Source organism: Ursus americanus, chromosome 11 (genome assembly GCF_024610735.1).
Source record: "Ursus americanus isolate L20-20 chromosome 11, mUrsAme1.1.p, whole genome shotgun sequence".
NCBI lineage: Eukaryota > Metazoa > Chordata > Mammalia > Carnivora > Ursidae > Ursus > Ursus americanus.
In genome coordinates this window covers 58,690,848-58,713,303 of record NC_142137.1, presented here as the reverse complement: position 1 = coordinate 58,713,303, position 22,456 = coordinate 58,690,848, and the positions used below count along the sequence as shown (strand labels likewise).

At 41.2% G+C, this 22,456-nt stretch overlaps 1 protein-coding gene across 1 annotated transcript in view; it reads right to left on the bottom strand.

The window, feature by feature from the left end:
- The window catches only part of SAMD5 (sterile alpha motif domain containing 5), a 404,344-nt gene that overhangs the window by 21,070 nt on the left and 360,818 nt on the right, over positions 1-22,456 (bottom strand). The window lies entirely within an intron of this gene.

Below are 22,456 nucleotides of genomic sequence, written 5' to 3'. Positions count from 1 at the left end.
GAAAAAGGTAACAGGAACCCAAAGGAATAAAAATGCACTCTTCTGTTGTTGTTTCTAAGAAGAACAAAATATTGCCAGAGAATCAAGCTTCGAGAATGCTTTGCACAAAATCTGCATCAGGGTAAGGAAGGAAGGATATGCCCTAAATCAGGGCTTTCCCAACCCCAGATTTAGCCTGTGTTTTATGGAGTAATGGTCAAAGCTTTCTAGGAAGAAGCACTAGCCATAGCTTATTGGTCACCCTCAAACCTCAGATCAGTGATCATGAAACACAAGTACTTATGAATTTAGGTTAATTCTGACCCCAAATATTTTTAATTGCCAAGTTTTTCAAAGTACAGAATGCTTATAATTCGCGTGGACCTTTTATAAAGTGAAAAACTTTGGCTCTGTTTCCTGGGCTATGTACCACAAGATGGGAGAACATCCGCAGACGCTGTGTATTAGAAATTAAACTGTATTTAAAATTCTTTGCAGCTACAGTCTCCAGGACATAAATAATTACTTTCAATTTTGGCGGTCTTATTTTTGAAATGCAAAATGGTCATTTCTTTTGAATTCTTGAGTCTTGTGAAGGGTGATAATCTATAGAGAAATAATGGGACATGAAATATAGTAGAAAGTAACTAAGAAACAAAGATGAAACAAAAATGTCCTTAGTCACTCCGTTCATTTACTTATTCAAAAGACATTTATTAAATGTCTACTGTGTATAAAAGAATATTCCAGGCAATATATGGAAATTAGATATTTACAAAAAGTGCCATTGATGTTCTGAGGAGCTCTCAGTCTAGGAGAAAAAGGATGTGTCCACACATATCAGGATGGTAGAGGGGGAAAGTGGTTACAGAGAGGTACACATATAATGCCATCAAGAGGAGGTGCTGACTTGGGTTAGAGTGGCCAGAGAGGTTTCATGGAGAAAAGCTGGAGCATATTCAAGGGTGAGTGAAGATGCTGGAAAGAGATGTGTGAAGTCACTCCCAGGTCATATTTGATATGAGTTAGGCAAAGTGAGATCCAACAGAATGTATTTGGGGTCCAATCGGCAGCCAATCTCAATTCAAGAGTCTCTCAAAATAGTCTGAGTGGCTCTGTTGATTGTCTGACTCTTGATTTCAGCTCAGGTCATGATCTCAAGGTCATGCGATTAAGCCCTACATAGAGCTCCACGCTCAGCGTAGAGTCTGCTTATGCCTCTCCCTCTGCTGCTCCCCCCACTCATTCTCTCTCTCTCTCAAATAAAGAAATAAAAAAGAAAGTACTGGGAGAGACAGCTGAAGGAGCAGTGGGAAGAGGACCATGGATTGTGGTCCTTGAAGGTCAGCCTGACATCTTCCTGCGCCGGCTTTCTGATTGCAAGCCGGCCAAGAGACCCAAACACATTCCACAGTCTACGCTAGCAAGTGAGGCAGTTTTGACCACGTCTTAATTTTTTTTTTTTTTTTGTCTTTGTCTGCTTACCCTTGGTGCCTAGCAGCAGGGTGGGCACTCTAGAAACGGAATTGCATTTATTCATTGGGATGTGATAGATTTGGCATACATTTGCCTACTTCCTCTCACTCAGAACCAGGACAGGGGTGGGCTTAAATGCCCTGCACTGGGTCACTGGAGAGGAGCAGAAGCCAGGCCCGAGCGATGATCTCGAAGGGTAACCTTGGTGCTGTCTGACAATCAGGAGGTCCAGTAGGTACGTTCTCATGGCTTCCAGGCAGTCAGAAAACCAGGGAAAAGAGACAAAACAACTAGGGTGTGAGCCAGTGGGAGTGGGAGGGTGATGCACGCTGAGTTCAGTTTCTAATGTATGTAGAGGGTTAGGGACCAAGTGTGTATCCAGGGATGGAAAGGGGGGGGGCCCTAGGTGCTGGTCAGAAGCTGGAATTGAGATTTCAGAGTCCCCTGAAGACTGGCTGTGGTTCTGGGAGTGTGGATGAGATAGTGCGGGGCTGGGGTGCAGCCAGAGAAAGGGAGAGACTCTTGGGAAAGTCATCAACATGACAAATAGGGAGAAGGCACCCAAACTAATGAAGTTTTTGGAGGAGAGTGTGAGAGGCAGGAGGCCAGCCAGGCTGGGGCAGTCTTGTTCGGGGTCTAGGAAGGAGGTGTCCGAGAAGGTGCAGGAACCGTCGCAGTTGGACCTGCAGAGTGGTGGAGGGGAGGTGACTAGGAGCAAAGCAGTGGGCTTTGGTGATTAGAGAATACTCGAGAAGGGGAGTGAAGTAGAAATCTGAGTTGTGTGAGGTCAGGGCATGAACCAGCAAGTACAGACACTATACTTACTACTTTCCTAGCAAAGAGCAGGAAAAGGACAGGAGTTAAAGAGGAAAAAACAATGTATACTCTGAGGAACAATATTTGGCATTCAGGGAGGACATCTGAAAACTTACTACCAGGTAAAATGATGTTCTCGCAAATACAGTGCTGCTCACCTCCTGAATTGTCTGCAAAGCATCCTAGTGTCCGTTTTGGGATTCATATTCTCAAGCAAAAGGAAGCAATAGAAAGAAGCACCAGGAACAATACCAGCACCATATGTATTTTTAAAGCAACCCTGTTTACAATGACAATGCCTCTCTCTTTCACCAGACAAGGGGATTTTTATCTCCAAATGATTGTCCTCAGAAAGAAATTCACTGTCTCTTCCTTCTTCAGTCTAATTGGGGATCAGACTCTCAGCAAATCCTTTAACATGCCGTGGTTGTGAGCTCACAGCTGTGGCTGTAGCCTTTCAAAGGGAGCTTTTCTGTCAACAACTGAGAGAACAATACGGACCCAGAGAGAAGACACAGTGTCCCTGCAGCTACCACATCACCTACTCAGATGCTCACACCGTGAGGTGATGTCCTGCACTTCTAACCCTCTTCTCTAACCTTGCTGATGGCAAACAGGTTGCTGAGAAGTTGAGCAAAACATTTAGTCACACAGATGTCAAGACGTCTAAAGATCAAGTCAGATAGGACATTCTTTTTTGTCTTATTTAAATGTGCTTTTATTTGGCACTTTTTCGCGAATCTGATGGTCAGAGCTAAGCTGAGACCAGGAAACGTTCAATTTCCCTAAATCAGAGAGCTTGTAAATGCCAAAGCTGGAGGCGGTTTCTTCCTCGTTCTCATTTTCTTGGCCTGCGCTACCAAAAATGGAATTCAATACTATCTACCGGTAAATATGCCCAAAAAAACCCACACACACACACACACACACACACACACACACACACACACCATCGATTAATTAATTTTAGTCTAAAGTTGGACTCTGAAGTACCATGTTTTGGTCACTGCATTTTAGAAAAAATGTTTTTTTTTATTTTCATAAGTTTTTATGTTTAACTATTATGCTCATTGAGTTGCTTGGTAATACAGAGTAAAATAACTGAAGAACAGGTACAGAAAGGATAAAGCTTCATAGGCAGGTGGTTTTGATGCTTTATTATTATGTTCATCCTTTTTCTTGTTCATAAATAATTTTGTACGAAGCAAATAGATCGTACATCTCAAATAACTAGACTTTATTTTGGAATGAGTTATTAAATTGCTTGGGCTGTGAACTGAAATGTGAGCTGACCAAGGCTTCAACATTAACTACCACTCATTGTTACAAATGCAGGCATGGCTGGAATGCCAGTGCCAGTGAGAGTTCCAGCTACACAGTGCCAAGCCCTCCAGAGGGGAAATCTGCCAAAGCCCCTTTAACCACATGCCTGTAGGAATTTGTGGACTTAATTAAATGCACATACTAAGTAGTTAAACAGCAGTCACTGTTTATTCACATACATATCACTGAATCACCAGATGGCATGGATTAGAGACCTAACCTCCCTGATGGCGTGTAACACATCATACAAAACACACTAAACCACAGGTAGGTATTGCCCCTCATACTTGTATTCGGTAGAAACTCTACAAAGTATAACAAAGAGGAAAATAACATACACAAGAGCAAGTTAGAGAAAAAAAGACCTCAAGATGTCTCAATCAGTAAACATGTAAGAAATGCATCACATAAGTTGAGCATTTGTTTTCAGAAGTCCTCTAAACATGTTATGACATAATTTAATTATCAAACTCTTTCTGAATCATGACGTTGCCTTTGACCACAAGATAATGCAGCAGATACAATCTCTGTGGTAAAGCAGAATCCATAATATTTGCTGATACTGCATAAATATTGACTAAGTAGACTTTGGTCTCTAGAATTTTACCAAGATCGAAGTTCCTCCAAAATAGAACAGTGGACTGCACATGAGAAGATGCTTTGCAGCCCACCTTTTCATTCACAACTGGACTAAGTAGGAACATCGAGCAGGGTGGGCGTGCTGAACAGACGTTAAGGTTGCTTACCCCTATGTTCACGTCCTTGTATAACAGCCTCCTCTGGAGTGTGGGTGGGGTCTGTGATTTGCTTCTAACCAACAGAATATGGCAGAGGTGATGCCATTCCTTGATTACCTTATCTAAGACTCTGTCTTGCCAACAGAGTCTCTCTCTCTTTCGCTCTCTCTTGCTGGCTTTGAAGAAGTAAGAAGAAGCTGCTAATCCTACAGCTGCAACAAAATGAATTCCCCTAGTGACCTGAGAGAGCTTGGAAGTGGATCCTTCCCCAGTCAAACCCCTGATGAGAACTTAGCCCTGCCGGAAACGTTAACTGCAGCCTTATGGGATAGTAAAGGTATATTGTTTTAAGCCTTTAAGTTTGTGGAAATTTGATTATGCAGCAGTAAATAACTAACACGGTTGCTTAAACAAACCATATTGGGAACATAATCCAATCCACGGCAAGAGAGAACTTTCTAAAGTTAAGTCTCAAAATACCACCTATATTTAAACACCTCAATGTTTAAGGAAAGGGCAAGTTCACTTACATGCCATTTGATGTGATTCCCTTTGGAGCCCAGGCTTCAGCCCACATCTCTCTTACCACACCTCACCATTCTCTGGCCTTACTTAACTACTCACAATGGCAGGCCCATGCCCTTCTCTTCCTTAGCTCCGTACTTCACCTCTTGCATCTGAATAACTCTTTGCCATCCTTCGGGCTCCATTCAGACATCCAGACTGGGTTCTCTGACAGCCCTTCAAAATCCAGACTGGGCTCTCTGACAGCCCTGTTGCATCCTTTAGTCAGGACATACTAATTGCAATGATCACTGAGAGAAATTTTTAAGGCCAAAGAAAGCTTGTTGTCCATTTTATCTTTTAAGTTCTCAATATATCATGCAGTAGAAATAAATATTGAATCAGGTAGTTAATATTATGGTATAATCATAGTTTTCTTTAAACTAGCAATTATTTTTATTCACAATGCAACTACTAACAGAATCCCATCTAATAAAATGATGCACTCTTTCTGGCCCACACACTACATGTAAATACATGTAAAAACAGGTTAAACTTCCCAAAGCTTTGAAATGAGATTGTTTACAGGAAAATTCTAAATATCAGTTACTGACTATTGTGTTCCTTACTAGAAATTGCCCTTGACATCAGGGACCTACCTTACCGTTCTTCCAGTGCCCACCCCCAATGGCTGGCCCTTTATCAGGATACAAAGCCCTGGGCCACTTGCCTCGACTGAGACTACTCAGAAGAGCCTTCCCACCTCCAGAACTCCCTATAAGGTGGGCTGAAGGAGCTGCTCTGTAGGTCAGCCTCTCTCTCTGTCCAATCCTGCTTTCCTTCTGAGAGTAATTCCCAAGGAAACCTTCTATGCTCAACCCTGGTCTAAGAATTTGTTTTCAGGAAACCCAAATGAACACAATGATCATGGCTGAGAAAGTGATTTTGAAAATCATTAGGCAATTGTTATACACTGTTCTCAAGCTGATGCTATATTGCTTGTAGCAAATCTGAATCCATCCATGGCAAGAGTTTTCAATGTTTATTCTCTTATGTCCAGGGCCAGGAATGGGATGAGGGGAGTGAGGCATTCACTTCAAGTGTAAAATTTAAGGGAGCACCAAGACAGCAGTAATCAAGATAAATTAGATTTTAATGCAATACTTTAAAACACTGAAGGTAATGCAAAAAATCCAGGATGGGGGCACCTGGGTGGCTCAGCTGGTTAAGTGTCCGGCTCTTGATTTCGCTCAGGTCATGATGTCAGGGTCCTAGGATCGAGTCCTGTGTCTGGCTCCATGCTCAGTGGGGAGTGGACTTAGGATTTCTCTCTCTCTCCCTCTGCCTTTACCCCTGCTCATGTTTTCCCACTCCCTCTCTCTAATAAATAAATAAATCTTTAAAAAAATCATGATGAACAAAATACCAATATTTTAAATAAAAACAGAATGAATATTACTGATTTTTTCTTATGACCCAGGCTCCAATATGACTTGGCATGGTGCTGCTTCTATCCAAGCCAAACAGAATTAGCTTTCTGAAAGAAGCTTTCTCTGTTCAAATTCCAACATGTACAGGTGCATGACTTAACAGGGCATCCTGTGACATGGTCCCTGTTTACCTCTCAAGCCTTATCACTTGACACTAATCCTCTCTTCCCATGAACATACATATTGCCCTATCTGTGCATCACCTACAGAGAACTTTCTGAAGCTCCTAAAATGTGCCATGCTATCTAGCCTCTGAGCTCTGCATGTGCTTTTCCCTTTGCCTGTTCCCCACCTCCTCTCTACCTGGCTGATTGCTACTCATCCTTTAGGATTCAGCTCAGATAGCACCTCACTTGTAAATCCTTCCTGGTTCCTGAAAGACTGACTTAGTTCTTTCCTAGGTGATCCCACTAACATCATATTCTTACCCCTATAGGACTATGTCTTCATTCAGACACCTTTGGTATTACCTTTGGTAATAACTAATAGAACCCCATTTTAAACAAGGCAAGCTAAAAAGTTATTGAAGGAAGTGTGCTGGGGTATCTCATAGAACCTGAAACGAAGTTGAACAACTATGCTCAGGAAAGGTAGGAACCAATTGGATGACTGGAAGTCATTAGGAACTCAAGCTGTTGATTGCCCAGTCTCCCTCTTTTCCTCTCTTCAGAGTCTTGCAGTCTCTTGTGACTATTTCTCTTCTTACATCTCTCTTGAAAGCCAGATTTCTCTGTTGAGCATCTCCATGCTAGGTCAACTACCTCTCTCTTCTGGTCCTAGCTCCTATTTTCCCAGGTCAAGCAATCCACTCAGTTATATTAGCATTTCTCAACCCCAATCCTAACAGACAAGAAAAAGATTCTGATTGACCAGTTGGAATTTAATATCCTCCCCTGGGATAATCACTATAGCTAGGGAACAGAGTCCTGTATTATATTTTTACATGCAATATTATGTTACATAATGAGGTTGTTGAGGCCTCCTTTGTGGGCAAGGGGCTGTTAGACAAGGAAATATAGGTTATTGGTTATCACACTGGATTTCAATTGTCTGTTTATTAGTCAGTCTCTTCTACCAGTCTACAAGCTCCATGAGCATACAGTCTATACCTAAATTTCCATTGAGTGTCTATTATCTGACAGAGTAATTAATACAAAGGAGGTGTTCAAAATGACTAGCTGAATAAATGAAAGGGATGGTATCTTTTTCTTTTTATTAATACTGTTGTCAGTAATAAAAGTTATTTGGTTTAGTAATGAAAATATTAATGAAAAAATGATTATCTTCCATAGTCTCTGAAACAACTTGCTAGAGAACGAGAGAATGAAGCTTTGCTTAGCCCAGACTGGTGATGAATGTAACTGATTCACTCCTCCCCCATCACACATTCCTTCCTTAACAGACTAATCTTCTTTAAGCCAGTATTACCTAGAAGTTGAACACAAGGTATAGGTTCATTGAAGACTCAATCACCTCTTGAATTATGAAGAATTTTTACTTCACTTGAAGCTCTACTATTATTCACAAATGACTCAACTTAACCAGCCATGAATTTTTCCACTGAAAAATTCCCAACTGTTAAAGTGTTTCCGAGAACTTGAAGTAGTAGTTCCTAGGAGGGCTGTGTATGTTAGGGTATGCATGTGCACATTTTAAATCTTGGTTTAAAATCTTCCTAAATCCATGATGTGAGTTCATATTCTTCTATAAACAGTTGACTCACCTAATCCTGCAATTAGGATAGTTTAGCTCTCTGGTGATTAATGGTATCACCTGGTACTTGCCTGGGGGAACTTCCTAAGGCCATGCAGACCTTGGTTTGAACTACAACCTGAGGTGCTGGTTTCTTTCCTACTGAGTCCTGCCTCTTTATTACAAAATAATGATCAGTATTTCCCTCCTAAGTTTAAGGAAATAACATCTCCCTAAATATTTTCTTGACAGTTGAAGAAGACTCTTAGAACATCCTCAGTTCAAGACAATTCTACCTAGGTAAAGTGCCTAAAAATCCTTTTCTGGTGACTTACTGCTCTGCTTATCCCAGTGAGCCTGGACCAGAAACCTTCAGATAGCTCTTTTTAAAATTGGCTGGTTAGACTTACACTGCTACAGACAAGGTAAGCCTGTCTTGCTACAGGATCTGAATTTTTTTTTTTCTAGATGATTTCTCAGTGAATAAGATTCTTCACTTAGAATGTGGCTGATTGAGCTTCAAAAAAAAAAAAGACATCTGGAGGTTTATTTTAAGGCTTTAAATATTATTGCCTACAATAACTCTTGATTCTTTATTCTTTGTCTGATAGGGGTAAATGGCAGAGACAAAGGTGGGTGGATGGTATTATCTTTGAGGGTTGCTGAGGGTCTGTTGTTGAGGTCCCAGGATCATATGACTAGTAATCCTATCTTCTGTTTTTATTCAGGACTCCTGTGGGGTCCAGTTTTTGTTAACTCCATATATCTCTTCTCCTTTCTCTACCTCTCCTCCCCCATCAACACACATACATATACATGTACAGTCTCTGGCAATGCCCACATCATCTGCTCTGAAGACTCAAATGTCAGGACTCATGGTAAGTTTAATAAAGGCAAAGTACTTTCCTAAGGCCCCAGGAATATATTAACTTAAATGAAAAATTCCTTCCAAACTTACTTTGGCATGTTACCAGGTAGTGCTGAATGGAAGATAGAGGGATAAATCAGAGGGCAATGGATTGCTTTTCTACCCTGGTGGTTGGAGCTTTCCTGTCTTGGCTTATGTTGATTCTTCTGGAAAATCATCTCATTCCTCTCATTTAACCTTTGCTTTGATGGTCACAGTCAGACCAACGAAGCTAATGGCCTAAGCAGGGTAACATGATGGCCCGAGGGCCATTCAAACCTTGTCTTGGGTATCTTGAGGAAAGGTTTCTCTTCTACTGTATAGACTGACTAGTAACTGTGACTGTGTTCAGTCTGTATTTCTCCCAGAACTGGTAGGACTGACCCTCCTCGTGCCTGATTTGACAAGGACTGTTGGTTAGCAAGGCAATTACAACACCAAGCAGGTTTATAGAGCAGTATAGAGAAAGAAAGGTGGAACAGGGGCGCCTGGGTGGCGCAGTCGTTAAGCGTCTGCCTTCGGCTCAGGGCGTGATCCCAGCGTTCTGGGAAAATCTTCAAAAAAAAAAAAAAAAAAGGTGGAACATTCTTATTGGCTCTCACTCCCCATCCCTTCTAAATTCGTCAACTCTGTGGGAAGACCTGAATTTGGTCCCTGGAATTTCTAATGTGGCCAGACTCTAAGAAGTAGTTATTTAGGGTATGACTCTGGCATAGAACTAGGTAGACATCTGGGCGGTTTGCTTTCCCATAGTTTACAAAGGACAACCAAAAGCACAAGATCCAGGAATAATTTGCCAAAGTCACCCAGTTGGCACTGCAGCCCATTCCAAAACCATATCTTGTGGTTCCTAATCCAATATTTATTCCTTCCCTTTTTAAAACACAATTTCACAAGAGAATAGCTTTATATGCATTAAATCTTTTTCTTAAAATACTTATTGATGAGGGAACGGAAGGCAAGCTGAAGACAAAGCAGAAGCTGACACCCTGCAACCCCCCCCCCCACCATGGGATGTATGTGACATTCCTCAGGCACTCCTGGCTGCCCTAAAGGACAGAGTCCTTACTACCTACAGCCAATTGAGGAGTCCTTGAAACAGGCACAGTGACATTCCTCTAGGAATTCAGCTGCCTTGATGTTAATACTTTGCTGGGGGCAAAAGGCAGTCCTAGCCTGACCCCCTCCCCTCCACCAAGATCCTGTAAGTCTACTTTAACATATAAAAATTCCTTTGGAAACTTCCTTTATCTCTAACTCCCCAAGATACGTATTGGCAATCATCCCCCAAGCATATGGCCCACCTATATACATCTGAAGGGTCTCGTGACTCAGGTTTTATTAGACAGTAATAAATGACCTTTTCCCAACAACAGACAGCCTCCTCAAGGTCCTGGAAACCTTGCTTCCAAAATTCCTTAGAGACTTATGCTATCCCTAACCCCCTCCCAACTTGAGGGTATATAATGGGCCATTCCTCACAACCCTGGGGCAGCAGCTCTTTCTGCCCATGGGTCCTGTCATCCTGTCCCCGTGCTTTAATAAACCACCATTTTGCACCAAAGATGCCTCAAGAATTCTTTCTTGGTCGTCGGCTCTGGACCCCACCCCACTGAACCTCACTTATATTCACCTGTACCTCATCATTTATGAGAATGAAAATATTTAAAAATTCTGCTTCGAGAGACCAATTCATATAATGTTAAGTGTGAATTACATTCTGTAAGATATAACCTTAACTTTGAAATATCTTAGTTTACTTTTTCCTTTTCCACTTCTACTTCACTTTACTAGTAATAGCCATAGTGTCAAAGGTAAAGTTGCCATGCAGTACCAAGCTCCCTAAAGGGGTAATCTGGCATATATTCTATGTTTATTTAATGAAAGAATAGATCCATTTAGACACAGTTGCTTAGCATGTGGGTGTGTATGGCTTGCATTCTCAACCTATTTGCAAAGAACTGGACCTTAGGTTACTCCTTCACACGGATGGAGGATAAAGAAGAGTCTGCCTTTGGCCCATACTCTTATTAGACATAATTGATTATTGTCTTATTAAACACTAATCTCAGTGTAGAAGTTTGAATAGTGGCCCCTAAAAAGACATGTCCAAGTCTTAACCTCTGGTACCTCTGAATGTGACCTTATTTTGAAATATGCAGACTTTGTAGATATAGCTAAGATCTTGAGATGAGATCATCCTGAATGCAGGGTGGGCACTAACTCATTGCTGACTTTGTAAGAGAAAGAATAGGGATATTTGAGTTTCATAGACACAATGACACAGAAGGAAAATCATGGGAAGACAGAGGTTGAGATTGAAGTGTCGCATCTACAAGCCAAGGACAGCTGGAGCCACCAGAACCTAGCAAAAAGGCATGGAGCACCTTCTCCCTCAGAGCCTCCCTAAGGAACCAACCATGATGACACCTTGCTTTTGGACATCTAGCCTCCTGAACTATGAGAGAACAAATTTCTGTTGTTTTGAGCACCGAGTTTGTGATAATTTACCCCGAGTAACTAACACACTCACGCACCGTTTGATGTCTCTGCTTCTACTGATTTTTAGCTCTGCTCACTTTTTCTTTCTTTGCCTCTCACTACTCTTGAGGGAAGCTCTTTCCTTGATCTTTCAACAAGTATTTAGTAAAAGAATATTTTTATGTCTTCATAATGAGCTGACTACCCCAGTTCCCCTCTCTCCAGAATTGGGACCCAACCCACGTAGGGCCACAGGACTCCCATCCTATGGGGCTCTTTAGGAGCTCTAATCTAGTAGTTTGGTGTTTGGCCAGTCTACTGGGGACTCTATTCTAGCCATCCCCGCCCCCTTTTTTTCCCCAGCCTGCTGTTGGGCTCGCCCTAAGCACCACTCACCTCGGTGTTTCCAGTCACGGAGCCCTAGCCCATTCTATTAGAGAATCAGAATCCAGTATAAATAACTTGGCCCCTTTAGGACTAGCACCTTGAACCAGAAAAACTTGAAGAGGGTGCCTACCTCCAGTTGAATGTGCCCTACTAGTCCCTGGCAAACAAATCCTGAATGTGCTTTTACAGAAGAGAGGAGAAATTCTTCCTGCAGCACCAGCAGGGTCTGCTTTGACTTCCCCGGATCAGTAGAGGCTACAAAGGTTTTGCAATGAAGTACTCTTCCTTCCCTCCCCCTCTTCCACCCGTATCTTTAAATGCAATATGCTTACAATACAAGGGGAAATGTGTTTCCCACCAGACTCCAAAGCGGGGTGGGGGGGGGTGTCATGCCTCATTATAAGATGTATTTTATGGGGGAGAAGTAATTAGAGGCATATATTAGGAAGCACCCAGGGGCACACCCAAGGCAATGACCTTTAAAGGGCAGTAGTAAGTTACTTGACAGTATAACCAGCAAGTGAATGATCTCGCTATGAAAGGTCACCCGCAACCAGAACAATATTTCCAATTTCAGCACATAATCTGGTACGTTTTGACACATATCTTTTCCTTAGAATAATCTGATTTCTCTGGAACAGACCAGATGCATTTCCTTTGCTTGGTGATGGATATGCTCAATGTGGGCTCGTGGTAATACTGACGCCTGGAGGCAGGCCTTGCTATTCTTGTTGTCTTTAATGCTGGCTATTAAAAAGTCGAATTTGCATCCCTCCCGTGTTATTTTGAGATGCCACAGAATTTTAGATTGTTGAGAATTAAAAGGGACCTCTGTAACACCTCAGTCTACTTCAGTCCTTTTACAAAGGAGGACACGGAGCTGGGAAGCAGCAGACACCTGCCCAAGGTTACATACTAAGGAAGGGGTAGACCTTGGCTCCCTATCCCCCTGCCCGCTGCAATCTCCACCCTGCCCCGGGGTCACAGGTATGCCGGCGAGCATTCAGCAGAGTGCATCAGCAGGGCCCTGGGTTTAAATGCCTGTGAAATTCCCTCATAGGCATCTATCTTCTATAAGCCAGTGATCTCATATCTTCTCCTTACTTTGTTGCTTTCCCAATGGATCCTCAAACCCTTGCTTTGATGTCCATGCAGATGCCACATGCCCTACATGGTTTTCTAATCCAATTGTGTGACTTGATACTCGCAATCTCTACTCATTGTTTTGGTGTGTTAGACCATGACCACAGCTTGTCAAATCTCCTATCTGTGGTGATCATTGATGCTTCTCAGTCTTCAGTCTTGTGATGGGTTTTTATCCACCCTGCTGGAAGGGAGGAAGTTATCTGAAGCAAATGTCCAAACCATAAGCGGCTCTTTTTGGTCAAAGAGACTAAGTTAAACTAAAAGGCTAAATAGCATCACACTGGCTGGTTTTTTGCTTGCTTTCCCCCTCACTGGAAATGTTTAAAAAAATGGACTTCGTTGTTATTTTAATATGTAGTTTAAAATATTGATTTTTACATAATCACAATGATTTTGCTACAGAAACAGATTTATTGCAGTTAAGAGAAGCACATCAGTTACCGAATAGGTATTCAGATAACACTCAATTGGCAAACCACTCCCTCTCCTTCCACCAGCGACTGCCTGGGGAGCTACAGTGAACTCTGAAGTGAGGAGGAACACTCACTCTCCCTCTGCAGTTGGTTAGTAAGTTTGCTGGCGTGGGTGTGGCAAGCTTCCCTTCCTCTAAGATTTAGCAATACCTCAATTCCATTCCTCTACCCAACATGCACATGCAGGCACATGCTTTATTCCCAAAGGTCTGATCCAGCTCTGTTTTTATTTCAAGAGGGAAGAAAAAGAGGGGAGCAGGGGGGGAAGACAATAATTTTACTATTTGCCTGAATTAAAGCATTATCCTTGAAATTGTTGGCCAAGAAAAAGTAAATTATCCTTAAATGACTTTTAATGACGTGCCTGCATGCCATTCTGAGAGGTGTTTGAGTATACTGAAGTCAAGCTGAGTCCCCTGGGCCCTCCAAGCCACGGATGGGTCTCCTTGTAGTGAGTTCAGGCGAATCAGCAGGGACTCCTTAACTTTTCCTCTCCAGCGACTTTACAACCTAGCTCCCTGGAAAGTTCCCTCTTCCAAGGAGTGGTGCGGTCAGGCCCTTGCTCTGGTCTATGACTGCCTCTGTACTTCAGTTTGCTTACTTGTAAAATAGGAATAATGCTTGCCTCGTCCTGTTCCATAAATTTACTGTATATAATGATAAAATGAGGAGGCGGAAAGGTGCTTTTAGCATTCCGAAACAAAGAGGCTCCCTTCATGCGATTACACAAGAAAATATTACATCATGACATTTCTCTCCTTCTTCGTGTAAAACAGAAATGAAAGGTAGGGGTGGAGGATTTCTTTGGAAAACATTTAGAACTCAGGACAAAGTATTGCTTTAAGGTTCCTTTTTACTCAAAAAGGCTAAGAAAAGTGCTATGTTTATTGAACTGTGTATTTCTATGGGATATATCACTACATCATGGCAGATTTTTGATATGTAAATTTCTATAAAACCAAAGATGCAGACATTCTTCTCATTGATTGCCATGGGCTTTTGTATAATAAAGATAAATACATAGTAAATGCAATTCAGGGAAGAATGTAAAAATATTTGTTGTGCTGTGGAGCAAAGAACAGATAGGCAGCATGCTTCCTTGCTCCACAGCACAACAAATATTTTTACGACATTCTGCAAGTTAAATATGAATTTATTGATTTTTGTTATTTCTTGTTCAGAAATATGTGGTGTCAAAGAGGGAAATGCATTTGTCAATATGATTCAAACAGCCCAAATGTTAATCCCCAGAATGTTCCTTTTGAAACCTAACTATGTGGTTTAGAATGTAACTAGAAAATTACTCGTAGGGACAGGATTGTCAGGCAGAGCCCGAGCTTCTCTGTGCAAAGAGAAGACAAAGATGTAAAGAACTGAAACATGAGGGCAACACAAGTATAGGACAAGGTAAGCGTGCAGACGTGTGTTTGCGGTGTGAGCGCTGATGGAGGAGGGGCTGTTATATTTGCTGAGAAATAAGAGAATTATCAGATGCTGTATATGTCACCCCAACACAGTTCCAGGTCAGTATCTGCATCATCACTAACACCACACATCACATTTTGAAAGAATAAGAAGGAAGAGAAAACATAGGAACACACTATCTTACAAAGGAAACTCCTCCCCGCCAGGAAGGTCACAACTTTTCTCCAAAATTCTCTATTTAGAATGTTTTTCTGTTCTCGTAGCAATGGGAGGCAGCGAGACCCTAGATCAGAGATTCTTAAAGAGAGCTGACGTCACCCCCTAAGGGAGTTTTTGGAAATTGTGGGGGCACTGTGTTTGCTTGTCAAAATGATAGGCAGTTTTTGAGTCAGTAGGCAGATGTCAAGGAGGCAGTGTGCTGGAGAGTTCTACACAATAGTTGTTTCTCACACACCTCTTGAATGTTCTACTGGACATTTATGGAGGTAAAGCCAGCTTATAATTACCTGAGGCCAGACTTCAACCCTGTCTCGAACACAAACATAAACTATTTTTGGCATAGTTAAAACCATTCAGCTACACTAATTTTTCTAGGAATCCAAGTACTATGTATACAAAGGAGGATTGTACTTTTTTTTCTATTTTTTTTTTTTTTTACGAATATTTGTTCACCTATTCAGGAAATCACATCAACAGGACTAACTCCACTAGTGGCATGTGAATTGCCCATATACTGAAGCGTATCTGTCTGCATTGTAGCGGTTACATGTATGATGAGTCTACCTACTTGAAGCTGTCGCATTTATGTTGACTCCGTACACAATTGTGAGCATATGGCATCATATGTCTGCAGAAAAGCCATATCATTTTACTATAATTTTTTCCTTTATTTCCTCATTATGTTAAAATTTTTTTAGGCTGGTTCTAAAAATATATATGTGTAAATTATATCGTCTGTGACTTATATTTCAGGATAGGAAAGAGAAAATTAGAAAATATTTACATTAAAGAGGAGTGTCATGTGTAACAGTATCGATACCCATTGGTATAAAAGAGAGAGCACATCGGCAAACGTGATCCCCCGCCATCTTGGCCAACTGTTGTGTGGTCTTGGAGAAGTCACATTATCACCTGAGTCAACCGAATGGGAAATGATGGGCTGCATTAGATCTCTTCCAGTTTTAAATATCAACTCCCTGACTTTGACACTAGTTTAGGTTTAAGAATATTTAAATCCTTTAAAAACTGAAAGCAGTTGAGCTAACTGGGTAAAGTAGGTATTTTGGAACTAATGTAATATGTTGAATGCAACTGCGTAAACTGCTCTAGAGAAGGAAAACCATGGTTAACTGGAGAGTGTGACAACCCTTAAGCAGGATTCTGTGGAGGAATCGTCGAACATGTATAGTCTTTGTGCATCTATTACAGTTATGCAGACATTGAAATCTTAGAAGAGAATCTTGAAAACATGGGAAATAACTAGTATGTTAAAAATCAGGAGTCAGAATTTTGAATTCGGTAGGAAAAATATGCCTGTAGAAACAGAGAAGACAATATCTTTGGGTACCAGAACTCCTGAATCAAAAAAAAAAAAAAGTATTATTTTCTCAATTTTACACAGCTTCTGTAACTAATATTTATTTCTTATTTAGGGGAAGCTGACTGAGCTGCTGTAACAAAATACCACAGACTGGACGCGACTGACGCATCTTGTCTCTTCTTAGGTTTCTCGTGTCTTTTCTTTTTTCTTTTTAAAGATTTTATTTATTGGGGCGCCTGGGTGGCACAGCGGTTAAGCGTCTGCCTTCGGCTCAGGGCGTGATCCCGGCGTTCTGGGATCGAGCCCCATGTCAGGCTCCTCCGCTGGGAGCCTGCTTCTTCCTCTCCCACTCCCCCTGCTTGTGTTCCCTCTCTCGCTGGCTGTCTCTATCTCTGTCAAATAAATAAATACAATCTTAAAAAAAAAAAGATTTTATTTATTTATTACAGAGAAAGAGATACAGCCAGCAAGAGAGGGAACGCAAGCAGGGGGAGTGGGAGAGGAAGAAGCAGGCTCCCCAGTGGTGCAGGGAGCCCAACGCGGGGCTCAATCCCAGGACCCGGGATCACGTCCTGAGCCGAAGGCAGATGCCTAACGAACCAACCAGGCGCCCCTCTTGTGTCTTTTCTTATGAGGTACTAATCTCATTGATGAAGGCTCATCCTCATGACTTAATTACCTCCCAATGACACCATCTCCTAATGCCATCCCACTGAGCATTAGGATTTCAACGTATGAATTTTGCAGAGATACATTCCATCCATAACACTGACTTTGTTCCCTGTTAAGTGGTACATGACTAAAAAGTTTTACTTCACAACTTTTTTTTTTTGAAAGATTTTATTTATTTATGTGACAGAGAGACAGCCAGCGAGAGAGGGAACACAGCAGGGGAGCGGGAGTGGAAGAAGCAGGCTCCCAGCGGAGGAGCCCGATGTGGGGCTCGATCCCGGAACGCCGGGATCACGCCCTGAGCCGAAGGCAGATGCTCAAGGACTGCGCTACCCAGCCGCCCCTACTTCGCAACTTTTTTGTTTAAAAGTGTTACTTGCCTGCGTAAATACAAGAAATTAAACATAACCTCTCTTGATGGTTAGTCAATCCCAATGCCTCAAGGTCACAATTTTAAATACTACAGACCATCCAGAATTAGACATTTGAAAGGAATAGGAGATAGGGTTGAATTTGAATTTACCACAGCTCCAGTTTTAAAAGTTAAATTTAAAGATTTTATTTATTTGAGAGAGAGAGTGTGTGTGTGTGTGTGAGCAGGAGGAGGGGCAGAGGAAGAGGGAGAAAGAGTCTTAAGCAGACTCCTCACTGAACGCAGACCCTGAAGTGGGGCTCGATCTTACAACCCTGAGATCAAGACCTCAGCCCAAATCAAGAGTTGGATGCTTAACTGACTGAGCCGCTCAGGCGTTTAGTTTAGTTTAAACTAGAAGTTTAACTTAAAAAACAAAACAAAATAAACAAACAAAAAACCTTAACCTCACCTTGGGTTTTATGGATTTGTTTTTAGTTTGGTTTGGTCTGTTTATACATATTGAATTTGCCCATTTCTCATGAAGACCGAATGCTGGAACAGAATCTGGGGCTCAAGTTAGCAAAGGATTTACTTGACTAAGCCAACTTAGATTTTAAATTTTCAGATCAGATTTATGTTTTGAAAAGCACATGGCACATACAGGATTACAGACCATAAATGTCAAATAATCATAATATGCAGTATCTTTATGACTTAGTTAAATTACATTTGAATTTTAGTATCAGTGCACCCTGTTAAAGCTGCTCATTGCTGATGAAATAAAAATGCAGTAGCCATACTCTGATTATACTGAGATTCTCTCAGGCCAAAACTTCAGCTAAAAAGAAGTTCCCTCTGCTGCTGTTTGCTGTGACTGCCTGGGACTAGCCTCCCTGCATGTTCTCCAGCCCCTCCTGCCAGTACTCCAGGTGGCACGTGCATTATTATGTAAACCTAGAGCTTGACTTTGAGCTCTCTAACTTCCAAATACAATTATGTACCCACATTACATACTGGTACAGGGTACTACCTATGCTGTGCAACTATCCCCGGACATGAGATTGTTAGTTCTGTGAAAGCATTCCTTCTAGTAACTAGCCATAGAACCAAAAGAGGCGTCTTAACCTCTCTGAAGCTTTCTCTTCGGTAGAATGGTATTTATATCTTTCCCAATTTATTCCTATAAAACCAAACTCTAAACCAAAAGCACCTGATACATTTTGAAGTGCTAAATTAATGTAAAGTTACATGATCTCTTCTCCATTCGTCCAAGTGCATATGGCAGAACAAGGCCATGCACATTCTCATTGATCACCTTAATATAACAATTACTGGTCTTTTTATTGACAAGCCCAGCATTGCCTAACATTGATAGGCAGTGATGTGGTATTGACATAAAAATAACTAGTCCCATGCTAAAATTCATGGACACACAAGTGTAATAGTAAAGATGATTTGCTCAGGATATCAACTACAGAATTATAAATTCCCTTTATTCAGATTAGCACTCATTGTAAATGCACATTCTGGAGCTCCCTATTAGAGCCAATTTATTTAGCTTCACGTGTTGTTTGCTTTTACTTTGAACGCTGGTGGGCCCCGTAAAAAATATTTGAGACAGACGGTAACCCCAGTTGCTTCTCTATTGGTTTGTTTGCACGTTGGATTTTTTTTTTTTTTTATCACAGTTACTCTGCGATTTAACAGTAGGTGGCTAATGGAAATGTTATTTGCTGCAGTGGCAGACTAAATCAGTGGGAAATAAGGGGGTGAAGGGGGAGAGTTGGGGGGAAAGAAATGTGTTTACACTTGAAGATGTCACATGAAACAGCTGGAGCCCTGAGCCCTTGATGCTGAAACTGGCATGTTCTTTAAAGAACTCATCTACATTATTACACGCTCCTTCACACTTAGAAATCTATTAATTTACAATTAGTTGTATTGATTTTCTAGTAGATTTGTAATTTCTGTAATAATTTACAGAGTACTGAAGAAATTAACTATGCCCCTTGGAAAGATAAGCATTACTGAAAAAATAGATCCCAGCACGAGTTATTGAACACATCATGGAATGTCTAGATTTTTAGCTTTAAATTCTTTATTAATTACAGCAGAACTAACTGGGGAATTCCATTTGACTATCCAAGAAATATCTTTCTTCATTCTATCCCTAACTCATGCCCGTCATTTTTAAATAAGAACTCTAACCTAGAGATACACGTAAGAGTACATGCTTTCTGTTTTTTGGGGGAAGAGAGGCAGATTCACCTTAAGCTTTAGAACAAGAGAAATTCTTCCTATCAATCCACATATACTTAAGATGCATTTTTCCCACATGACAAGATGTAGCAATAATTAATCAAAAAACATGAAAATGCTTGTAACTGCTTTGAATTATTTTAGTTTCCTTAAAAGTTCTAGTGGGTACTAGATGTGCCAGGCCCTGTTAGCCTTGCTGACACAAAAGGGAAATTACCATCCAAGTCTGGAGAGGGTTCAGTCTTCCTAGGAAGGCAGTAAGATGGGAGAAAGCAAGGATGTGCAGGGAGGACTAGAGACACAGGACGAGGAGCTCAGTCCAGTCAGGAGAATAGGTATGGGGAAGGGATCGAAGAGGAGGTGAGTCCGTATTTAAAGGAAAAAAGAACTGAGTTATTATGGTTCTTGTCAGAGCAAATGCAACTAGGTTTTTAAATGTGTTTTCTGTTGTGAGATCCATCATCATTTCAGGATCATATCTGACCATTATGCAAAATATTTCAATCTTATGCTGGGTTACTTTGCTTTGCATTGTTTTTCTGTAATGAAATATTTTTCAAAATGCTTTCTCCTTTTTAAGAGTTAAAAGAAGTATCACGATGTATTTGGAGAGAAGTAAATCTGAGGTCTTAGTTCACTGTGGGTCAAAATGTGACAAGACTATGGGCAAAGGGCCTGGAGGACACAGGCCTCTGGCCTAAGAAACGTCGGTGGGGCAGTTGTCCTTTTACAGAATCACTTCTATCCAACACCACCTCCCCATGCACAGAGGTTTGGGATAAAATGAAACTTATGTCTGTACTTTGAATACAGTTGTGTGGTCTAGAAGCAGCCACGTTATCACCCTGAGGTCACTGCACAGGAATGATGAGCTAGACTAGGTCTCTATGGTATCTTCCAAGGTTAAACCTCAACTCCATGATTCTGACACTAGTTTAGACCTGAGAACATTTAACCCCTTTAAGAAGCAAAAACAGCTGAGCTTACCATGAGGGTCCTGTGGTGATACCAAGCTGTCATGGATTCCTACAAAATGGCAGTATTCTAATACTGACACATTTCCATGACTTTCCTTTAGGGAGACTTACCTACTTCTTGTTCTGGTTTTGATTTTGTTTGCTTCTTTGGGTGTGTGTGTGTGTGTGTGTGTGTGTGTGTTTATCCCTCCCTTTTATTTTTTTAAAAAAGTGTTCTCTGATATAGTAATTGAACCAGATTTATAAAGACCCAGGAGAGGAGACTTTCTCACTTGACTGTAATTTCTTGCTAGCCTGTTTTGGCTTCTCATCTCTAAGTTCTACGAGAGCACTGGCTGTTCCACGGCTTCTATTTTTGGACCACTGCCTAGCTCAGAAGAGCCACTCAATAATTATGTGGTTAATGATAAATATGCGAATGAGTTGAAGAAATATGGGTGCGTCTAAAGGTCTGAATTGAAGCAACTCAGGTTAGAGATGCCTAAGAATGCTTTGTCTTTCCCTGTATTTGTAAAAAAAAAAAATTGGTATATATATATATCAGAGACAATAACATAGTAGAGATTATAGTTTGGGAAAATCTAAGATGCATTTTAGTTCTGAACAATTTTGTATCCTTTTATGTCATTATCTGACAACTTCCTGACCACCTACGGCACTTCTGTATTATTCCTGAGAAGGAATTCTCTTCAGAGACTCGGACTGAATGCCACTGCACATAGACATGTTCTCCTTCTGGATGTTATAAAATGAAATACACTTCTGATTCAAGTACTCTTTGCCTATCTTCCTTGTTAGTACCAGCATTCGCTCTTAGAACCATTGGCTCTGGGGCAGTATAATGAAAATTTGGAGAAAAAAGTTGAGGTTGACAGTCTTTTCAATCATGTGGTGTTAAATAGTTTGCCTAAACTGATTTTTAAGTTTAGCCAAAGAGATGTTGAAAATTAAATCACAAGCGGGGCACCTGAGTGGCTCAGTCATTAGGCATCTGCCTTCGGCTCAGGGCATAAACCCAGGGTCCTGGGATCGAGCCCCACATCAGGCTCCTCTGCTGGGAGCCTGCTTCTTCCTCCCCCCACTCCCCCTGCTTGTGTTTCCTTTCTCTCTGGCTGTCTCTCTCTATGTCAAATAAATAAATTCTTTAAAAAAAAAAGAAAATTAAATCACAAGCAACTAAATCATTGTTATAAAAAAGGATTTAGTAAAAACCATGGGATTAACATAGCACTGGACAGGTGCAGGTCCCTGGATTCGTGGTGTGTTTATGATGCTAACGAATCATGTGTGTTCACGAAGGCATGTGAGCTTTCCAGGCCTCAGGGGATGATTGATGAAATAATTCATTAAATCATCTGTGCATTTTTATGATGTTATATTCCTTGAAATGTATTTATAAAGAGGAGGAAGAAGGGACAATGGAACGTACGCAGCAGTGCCATTTTAAAAGTCAAGACCTAAAACTAATTTCAAAATGGGAATTGGTATTCCGCAAGCATTCAGACAATCAGTCGTTAAGGTCAGGTCTTTCCAAAGGAAAACTTGTTATTTTCTCTCCCAAAGAACTAAAAGCAGATGTGTAATGTAAAAGAGCAGGAACACATGAATATTCTGAATGCTAATGCCAAGGAATATTTGCCATGTACCAGGGTTATAAATCTCACCCTCCTACCCTACCATAAATCAGTGGGGCATGTTGATGCTCCCGGTCTTCTGGTCTTTTCTGCTAGGACTGGGAGAATTTCCGTGCTGATGCATGGTTACTCACTTCAAATTTTAAGCAACATCATGGCTCCAAAGTTGTAACTCATGTCCTA